Raw genomic sequence first — 10,401 nt, forward strand, 5'->3', positions numbered from 1 at the left:
ATTAAGACTTCCACTTGAATTTATTATTTTTATTATTATCTTGTTGAAAATTAGTTGAAAAGGTATGTTAAGGTTGGCTTGCCTAGCTCCGACAGTAGGCGCCATCACGACTCCCGATGGTGGGAAATTCGGGTCGTGACAATAACAAGCTATATATGGTTAAGGTGGCATAACAAAGTGTGTGTGTGTATATATAAGAACACGAAACTCTAGGGCTATAGGGTCAGTTTTTTTGGGGGATAGGCTTGTGAAGAAGCAATAATCTAAGTAGTATATATAATTGATCATCATCAAATATATCTATTTGAATAATTATTAAATTGATTCATCGAGTTTTAACTTAGAAATTAAAATTAACGTACTTAGATGCATCGATGAATATTAAAAACAAAACGTCTCGACCTTTATCGATTAATATATGTCATGCATTATTAGTTATGAACGAACAAAATATAGAACAATACTAAACTTTATGTATATGTGTATCACAAATTAAATAAACGAAAGAAGTTATTAGCATTATGACAATTATATATATAAGTAAACGAGTTAATATAATAATCAACTAAACATATTTAAAATAGAATAATATTGATTTACCAACTCATCAATTGATCAAGTTTTCATGCGTAGTAAGGCATGCACATTCGTCATGTATAAGAAGTAGTATTAGTTATTCGCAAAAGTTGAACAATAATAGTTTAAAGTTGTACAACGAAGGGTATATATGTGTGTGTATGTGTATTATAGTACAACAAGCTGAATATGATTGATCATCAATTATAATATAATGTATGTGTTTGTGTGCGTGAGTGAGTGTGTGTTTGTGTGTGTATGTGAAATGACTCATATACTTAATTATATCTTAGAAAATTAACTTAGATAGATGAATACAAATGGTAAAACATCTTGACATATATTTATTAATCTATGTGATTTGTAATTAATTATAAAATGGATGAATATATAAGACGAAACGTCTAATTCGAATAAAATAAACATCTTATATATATATATTTGTGTGTGTGTGTTGTGTGTGTGAGAGAGAATAAAATTAATATTGGTTTAACTGTGGTCAAATACAATCAACGGTCACTTAAGTGTACCGGCCGAAGTTGGTCGGTATCTTTTAATTTCAGATCTAAAATACGGATTTTCCCCTCATTTCTCTACTTCTCTTCTCAAAATTTTTTAACTTTCACTCTCTTCTCTCACACCAACAACCCCCTTCCCCCACTCCTTCTCTTATTCCTCACACACATCCCATTTTCCACTCTTTCGTGCCACTCCAGCTACCTCTGTTCCGTTTATTGCCGCAGCTACTAGCGCTGCTACTGCTACCACTGCCCCTCCTCCTCCACCTCCTAAAAAATTCAGGTTTCGATTTGAACTTATTTTTTTGTGTCATTTTAATGTTTTATTAATTAGTTAAATAATGTTTAAATTGATATTTTAACTTTGTATTTTATTGAAATCTAGGGTTTAGATCTTATTAAAATTGAATTGAATTGAATTGATTACCAATGGTGTAAATTGAATGGTTAGGTTTGTATTGACTTGAATAGTTTAGGATATGAGTTGAATCTTTAGGATATATGAATTGAACTTTTAGAGGTAATGGTGAACTTTTGGATATGAATTGAACTTTTAGGGATAAGTGTTGAACTTTTTGGGTATGAATTAAACTTATAGTTTATGTTTAAATTAAATTAATCATAATTAATTATATTTATTATAATTTAATTTTGGTATAATTAGTAAAATTAATTATCTTAATTAACTAATTAAAAATTATGTAAGTAATTTATAATTATAGAATAAATTAAGCAGTTCTAATACTTATGAAAATATCTCAATTTACTTTTATTTTATTTGTACACATGGAATATCGTACATGGATGTACTATAGGAAATATCCTAATCGGTAGGGATTGAGGGAAGATTTTGTAGAAGGGGTTGATGACTTTATTAGACATGCAACGTCACTTTCATCATACAAAATTGAAGGAGTAATTAGGTGTCCTTGTGTCAAGTGCGATTGTGTGAAGTTTAAAAAATCGGAGGAAGTTAAAATGCATCTTTATAGTAAGGGGTTTATAGAGAATTACTTTGTGTGGTCTAATCATGAAGAGATCGATGGTATCCGTGAAATATTTTATAGCATGGTTGTTGGTGAAAGTAGTAGGTTGGTGAAGAATAGGAATCAAGATTCTAGAATTCATGATATGGTTGCGAATGCTTTTGGGATGCACTCCGGGGTTGAGCCCGATAAAAATGTTGAACAGACTCCTAATGATGATGCAAAATATTTTTACAAACAGTTAGAGGAAGCTAGTCATCTACTACGTGAAGGAAGTCCCACTCCGAGGTGTCTGTTGCGGTTAGATTACTAAGTATCATATCTGATTGAAATATTTCTCAAACAGCCATGGACTCTTTCATAGACCTTATGAGTGAACTAGTTGACCCAAATATCAACTTACCTGGTGATTTCTATAAGGCAAAGAGATTGGTTTCTAAATTAGGACTTTCGTCGATGAGAATTGATTGTTGTGAAGATGGTTGCAAGTTATATTATAAAGATGATTCAAATTTAGAAAGTTGTAAATTCTGTGAAAAGCCTTGTTTCAAGAAGCTTTCCAGCAGGAATATGGTTGCTGTGAAGGTGATGCATTATTTGCCTCTTATACCTAGGTTAAAGAGGTTATATGCGTCGATGAGTTCTGCTCCTCATATGAGATGACACTTTGAAAATAGAAGACCACTTGGTGTTATGTGTCATCCTTCAGATGGAGAAGCTTAGAAACACTTTGATACGACATATCCAGATTATGCTAGTGAACCAAGGAACATTCAGTTAGGTTTGTGTGCTGATGGCTTCACGCCTTTTTTTATATCTGCGACACCATATTCATGCTGACATGTCTTTCTTATACCTTATAATCTACCGTCTGAGTTATGTATGACTAGTACTTATATATTCTTGAATATATTATCTGCGGTCCACGTAATCCAAAATTTTTAATTGATGTATATTTGCAACCTTTGATTGATGAGCTAAAACAATTGTGGTATGATGGTGGTGAACCATATGACATATCAACCAAGCAGAATTTCAACTTGCGTGCTAATTTATGTGGAATCTTAACGATTTTCCTGTGTATGAAATATTGCCTGGGTGGATAACTAGTGGGAAGCTAGCTTGTCCTTACTGCATAGAAAATGTTAAAGCATTCACTTTGAAATATGATCAAAAGCAATGATTGTTTGATTATCACCGTCAGTTCTTGCCTGATGATCGTGAATTTAGAAGGATGCAAAATGCATTCAAACAGAACAAAATGGAATATGATTCGCCACCTCCGATAATTTCGGGTGATGAAATTTGGGAGAGGGTCTAGAACTTCACTAAAGTTACTGAGGCTCTACCTTCTAGATTTTTCGGATATGGTGTTACTCATAATTAGACGAAACAGAGTATATTTTGGGAGTTACCTTATTGGAAGGATAATCTTCTCTAACACAACCTTGATGTCATGCATATTGATAAGTATTATTTTGATAATTTGTTCAGCACAATGATGGATGTTAAAGGTAAGACAAAAGATAACCCAAAGGCTAGAATGTACAAGAATATTGCAGACGACTTAAATTATACTTGCAGATAGCGAACAATGGTAAGGTGTTCAAGCCTAAATCAAGTTACACATTCACTTTGGAGGAAAGACAAAAAGTCTGTGATTGAGTTACGAACTTGAAGATGCCTGAGGGTTATGCGTCAAATTTGGGGAAAAAAGTAGATATGGAGGTCATAAGAGATTGGCAGATCATTTCTCGGAAGTAGAAAAAAGAACAAAAGGTCTGACTGGTGTCTGCAATATTTATGAGATGATTATTTAAGGTAATGACGGATCGAGGATTTCTTAAACAAGAGTGAACAAGGAAAGAAAGCTCGCTCATCTGAGAAGGGAGGCTCCTTGCACACTGTGGGTGCTATCAGCAATGGGACAATAAGAAGAAGATTGGTAATTCCTTAAATTATTACGTCTTTACTTTTCTAAGCATATCAATTCTATTTATTAACCAATACAACAATACAACAAGATGAGCGTCCAATACAACAAGATGAGCTATTTAGGGAGACACATATTTTAAAGAAGAAGAAAGAAGGGGATGCAGATAGGTGGGTCTAGGACCGGGCAGAGACTACATATGTAAGCTTTCAATTTTCCTTAAATGTTATAATTTATTTTTATAAGATTTTTTATATACTAATTTAATTTAAAATTACGTAGGGTCGCTACATAAGTACCGTGGAGGATTTTATTCGTAGTCATCCAACTGGTGAATCGGGCGAGCAAACCCAACCTTCAGACGAGGTTGCTGAAAGAATATGGTTGGAGGTTATTGGCGGTCCAAAAAGGGGAAAGTATACGGGCTTCCTGAGAAAAAAATTTCATCGCTACAGGTGTGGAATTCTTCACAGGGCGAAGTACTTAATAAGGAGAGCCTCTCGGCTATACAGGAGACAGTGACAAGGCTTACATCCGAGCTAGAAGTGGCTAAGGAAAGAGAAAGGCTTAGAGAAGCAAAATTCCTTGGTATGCAAGCTCAGATCAGAACTCTGCTTTCTGCTGGAGCTTTTCCGTTGCCCCGGTCTCATGAGTCATCGCAAGAGGCTCGACCTCCACGTGATCGTTCTTCTCGTCCTCCCCGTGATCGTGTTGTCCGTCCTCCACGTGATTGTTTTTCTAGTCCTCCACAAGACCGTTCTTATTGTCTTCTAAATAAAAGTTCATCATATAACGGTGATGCTGTAGAAAATATCTCTTGACCAATACTTTGATATACTTTGAACTAGACTAATAGAACTTGTTTTAAATTAGAATGTATATTTTTGAACTTGTGGTAATTACTTAATTTTTGATTGGTTTTGAATTATGATGTTTAATTGAACTTATTAGTTTTAAAGTATTAATTGGATGTTTGGTTAGATGTGGGTGTGGTTGGATCTGTAGTGAATTAGGGATTGTTTGCGATGAATCGGGGGTTATTGATATGCTGAAAATATATGTTTTTATTTGGCAGGTGGTGTAGCTATCAAAACAGGCGTTCTCTGCCAATATGATTCCCAGAAAATCGACTGACCTCGATCGGTAATTAAAAAAATTAATTGCAAAATACCAACCAATATTGGTGGGTTAATGCACATTAATTCCCAGAAATTCAATATTACCGATCAAAGTTGGTCGGTAAGTTGCCAATGTCCAAATTACCGACCAACATTGGTCGGTAATCTTAAATTTTAATTATTTTAAAAAATATATATTTTCTAATACCGTCCAATGTGGCCGGTAATTTAAATATTATTTGATTAATTTATTTTTATTTACCGACCAATGTTGGTCGGTAATCAAAATTATTAAATTTAGCATACCGACTAACGTTGGTGGGTAACATTAAATTATTAAAATAATATTCCAACCAATATTGTTTGGTAAGTCACTTAAATTGTCAGATGGTCGTTTATAGTGACCGATTGAAGTTGGTCAGTAGAGCTAATTACCGACCACACATAATTGATCGCATTTCAGACGGTTATTGACCATTACCAACTGAAATTGGTCGGTTTTTTGGAAAATTTTAAGCGAACTTTTAGTAGTGCCAACTATTTAGTATCTTTGTATAAATTATTTTAAGTTAACCATACATCTGCCTCTTGGGGGAAGCCACTAAAGCAATTTCTTTAGGACCCCTAGTGTTGAAGGCTCCAAAAAATTTCAAATTATGTATTATAAAATTATTAATAAAAGATACTACATTTTATACTTCTTTTCTTTAGGAATGTGATAGAGGTTATTCAAAAAAATAACTTAAGTTTTATAATTAATATATAATAAATAAACAATTTGATGACAACTTTGATAATTAAAGAACGAAGTCTATTGTAGTATTATAGTTGATTATTTCTTATAAAAAGTAGATTAAGACATTTTGTCACTTCGAAATAGACTTGAACTATTTTAAATGCATGAAATTATACTGACATTTATTTATTGGTACAAAATTATAACTATTGGATTATAAGAATTTACAAAAATAATATCTTAATCATCAAAAGATATATTTTTTATAAAAATATTATCTAAGCCTTAGTAAGTAGAGGTATCAAAATATTTTGCAACGGTGAGAGCTAGCAGATTGTCACGATCCGAATTTTTCACCGTCGGGATTGTGATGACGCCTAATATTGTACCCGCTAGGTAAGCCAACGTTATTGATTATTTTACCTTTTTCCTTTATCTTTTAACAACTTACAAGTCAACAAAAATAAACCAATGGAATAAATGCGGAAGAACAGAATTTAACAGATTATCTTAATACAAATAACGAAACCGTAATAAAACTCTACCCAGAACGGGTGTCACTACTCACAGACAGTCTACGAATACTACAAGCAATGGTCTGAATAAAGAAATACACATTTGTCTCAAAAATAGATAAAACAGAAAAGAAACAGGATAGAAGGGGACGCCAAGGCCTGCGAGCGCCTGCAGGACTACCTTGGGTCTCCACTGGACTGAGGGCAACCACTCAACTCTACTCACATGGTCCGGTACCGAGATCTGCACAGAAAGTGCATACTGCAGTATCATCACAACCGACCCCATGTACTGGTAAGTGTCGAGCCTAACCTCGACGAAGTAGTGACGAGGCTAGGACACAACAAATATCATAAATCTGTGTAGTTAATCAGTATAATAATAGAATAACAAGTAATAGAAACTAAGCAGAAATGTACGGGAAGGGGCAACATATTATGGGGGTGTCAACATAAAGAATTACAATAGTAAGGAATATAAACAGTTAAAAACACTGGAACCGATAATAGCAAATGAACACAACAAACAAAAAATGCACGGCATCACCCTTCGTGCTTTTACTCTCAATACTCATCATGCAATCAATAATAGAAATGTGCACGACATCACTGTTGATACCCAATTTTTCCCTATATATTTTAAATATGCATAACTACCTTCAAAATAACATATATATATGCATATATAAGCATGTCCAAGGTTTTTATTATTTTTTTCATAATTTTAAGAGATTAAATTGACTTATTTTCTCCATTTTTATCCATAAAATCCCCAATAATTATTTCCAAAATTATTATTGTCACACTTCCTTTTTCCTACACCCCCGTAAAGGGATATAAGAGAGTTTTTTTCTACTTAAAGTGACAATCGAAATGAGATTTATTTATTTAAAAATTCCAAGTCACCACTTGGGATAATATATGGTGTCCCAAGTCACCGGTTAGAATCCCGAATCGAGAAAAAGATTGGCTCTGTTTTACAGTCCGCGAACACAGAAATCCGAATAAGGAATTCTGTTAACCCGGGGGAAGGTGTTAGGCATTCCCGGATTCCGTGGTACTAGCACGGTCGCTCAACTGTTATTAATGGCCTATTATCTGATTTTTAATACATGTTTTAAGCCTATGTGCATTTTTAACTTTAAAACCGCTTTTAATTATTTTAAGGAAGATTTCAACGTCATCTAAAACACGTCTTTGGACCGCGCCACATGAAATGCACCCGCAATCCGAGACACATTTTATTTAACATTGTTAAGATTTGGATTTGGGTCACATGAAATGCACACTCGAGTTTAGGAAGGTAATTTAAATTACGCGCCTAAAGCAACTACGCGTTTTCAACTTGCGGGGGCCATGGAAAATTCGCTAAATGGCACACCTCGAATCCTAAGGATTAAAATATTAACTAAGCGAGGGCCATTCATTTTGAGATTTTGTTTGGCACGACACAACTCGATTTTCAAATTTTAAAGGGAATTCAAACTAACTTTGGAGGGTCATAAGCTATTTATGTTATCTAATACGGCTCACTTCCATTAATTAATGAACCTAGTTAATTAAGAAAAAAAACTATAAGGACCCTAATTAATTATTCAGACTTATGCAAAAACTAGAAGGTATTGATTTAAGTAATTCAACGCTTAAAATTGTACCTACACCAAAGGCCAAATAAATGAAAGGATTGCATTTTATGCAACGAAACAAATCCAAAAGGACAGAACAATCCGTTGGCAAACATATTCAGATTTGGGCTCAAATGAGCCCAATTTCAATAGGAACAAAGGCGTCCAAGGTATTGCACATGCGCCTGAAGTAGGGTTTTAATACTTGGGCCAACATTGAGGCCAATATTCAGAACCAAACAATGATACTCTACCACTTAGAATGCAAACCCAATCAAGAAAATACGAAACATGCTACTGGATTGGCATTTTACTTTTGCATCTTAAAACTGAATAAATCCTAAATAGACTAAACAAGCATTCTGAAATTCAATTCTAAGTTTAATTGTATTCATCATGCCATCCAAAATAAATCAGTACATGCTTTTACCCTTTGAAATAACCTGAACCATCTCTTTTTCTACTAACAAGACTCTGTGTACACTACACTTAGAAAAAAAAATATATTCAACCAACCCATTACATGAATACAACATCATCCCAACACAACTAATATGCTACCAAAGCTTAAATGAACTACATTGCATACAGGACCCAATACCATTTATGTTACAGGATTCCTCATGATTGAATATATGGTCTGAACACTAACTCAATTGACAAGTTGTTCCTCAAATCTTATAACAGTCCCAAGTTTGATACAGTGACGGAAGCTTACTTATTCAAGATAAAATTCAATTAGATGATGTAATTTGTTGAATTCAAAGAAGCAAATTAAAATAACACTACTGAATCAACAAGCTAAACTAGAGCTATGCTTTAAATGCTGCTTTCATTTCATTCTTCAAGTTTAACTTCACAAGCAATAGAGTTCAGGAGCATGTACCTGAATGGAACAAAAAACAGAACCAAAGACTCAGTTTCGAGGTTAGGAAGAAGCAAACAACAGCAGTAGATCAATAATGAAACAACATCAATAGGAATCAGCTCTCAACCAACAACGGAACAGTAAACCAAACAGTAAAAAACTCAAACCAAAGCTTTCAAAACCCAATTTCAGTCCATTTCAAACCAGGTGCAGGATTTGACATTCTCAGAAGTTTTTCTAACCAAAATGGGATCAGAGGACACTGAATAAGCAGAATTTGAAAAGTTTTCAAACAAGTAATGCAAGGAATTCAGAGATATTTTAGGGTGCTGCAGATTCAGTTTTACATAATTTTTCTCCTCTCAAAATCTGCCTTGAATGTCAAGTAAAGGTGCCTTTATAGGCAAGCTATTAGGGCAGCCTAAGGGATCAGTTTTTGCACTTCGCACCTTTTTATGTTTTCATTTTTGCTTAGGAGACCTTAGTGTAAAATTCAAGACTTCAATTTACTCCCAATCCCAGCCTCCTAGAAGCTTCCTCAATCAGTTTTCAAAGATTCTTTCAATTAAACTTCCCAAACTACCCTTTAAGACCCTATTATTTACCCTCCCTAACCTGAACCAAAATAGGCTATCTGAATCCAAACCTGGGCCCAAACAAATATGGGCTTCGAATTCCCTAAGTCTGCATTACCATAAACCCCAAACCTGATCCCAAATCGATCAAGGTAATAAATCAAGAAAGGGCCAACAAAGGCTCAAAGTAATTAACATAGATCAAGCGTGATGAAACCAGCCTACTGGCTAAAGAAAAGAAACATAGTAGAACTGACCTAATTAAACCACGGGAATAAAATTCAACGAAGAAACAAAAGAAAGAAGACAATTGACATGACTTAAAAAAAACTTAACAGAAATAAATGAACGGAGACATGGAAAAAGAAATGAGACCAGAATGGGGAACAAACAAAGTTGAAAAAGAAACAGGCATACAATCAAAGATGAATACATATATCATTTTACTAGAAACAACACGAGTGAGGTTGCTTTGATAAATCAGCTGGTCTTTAGCCTTGCATGAGGCTGATGAACTTTGAAATAAGTTAAAATATATGCTAATCGCTCATCCACACAGAGAATAGTTGATTAGCATGGGTCTTGACCCATTAACAGCCCAGGAAGTGACTCGATTTCATTCAAGTCTCCGGCACCAGATTTGGGATTTGGGGGTAAAGGTGGGGATTTTTAGGGTATTTATATTAGATTTGTGTTTCATGGGGTGTGGAGATTGTGTGGCAAAATTTTGGTGGCGATTTAAGGTGCCGCCACCGGATGGAGATGGAGAGGAATTTGGAGGCAGCGGGTTAGGGTTCTTGAGGTTGAAAGGGAGATGAATTGCAGTGGGGGGGGGGGGGGTAAGTGAACTGGTACTAGGTTGTTATGAGGGTCTTCGAACATTTTTAACTAAAGAGGGGGAAGTCATAAGGGCCGTTGGATGAAAGTGAACGAATGACTGAGATGAACCCG

This window comes from Nicotiana tabacum, chromosome 5 (assembly GCF_000715075.1).
Source record: "Nicotiana tabacum cultivar K326 chromosome 5, ASM71507v2, whole genome shotgun sequence".
NCBI lineage: Eukaryota > Viridiplantae > Streptophyta > Magnoliopsida > Solanales > Solanaceae > Nicotiana > Nicotiana tabacum.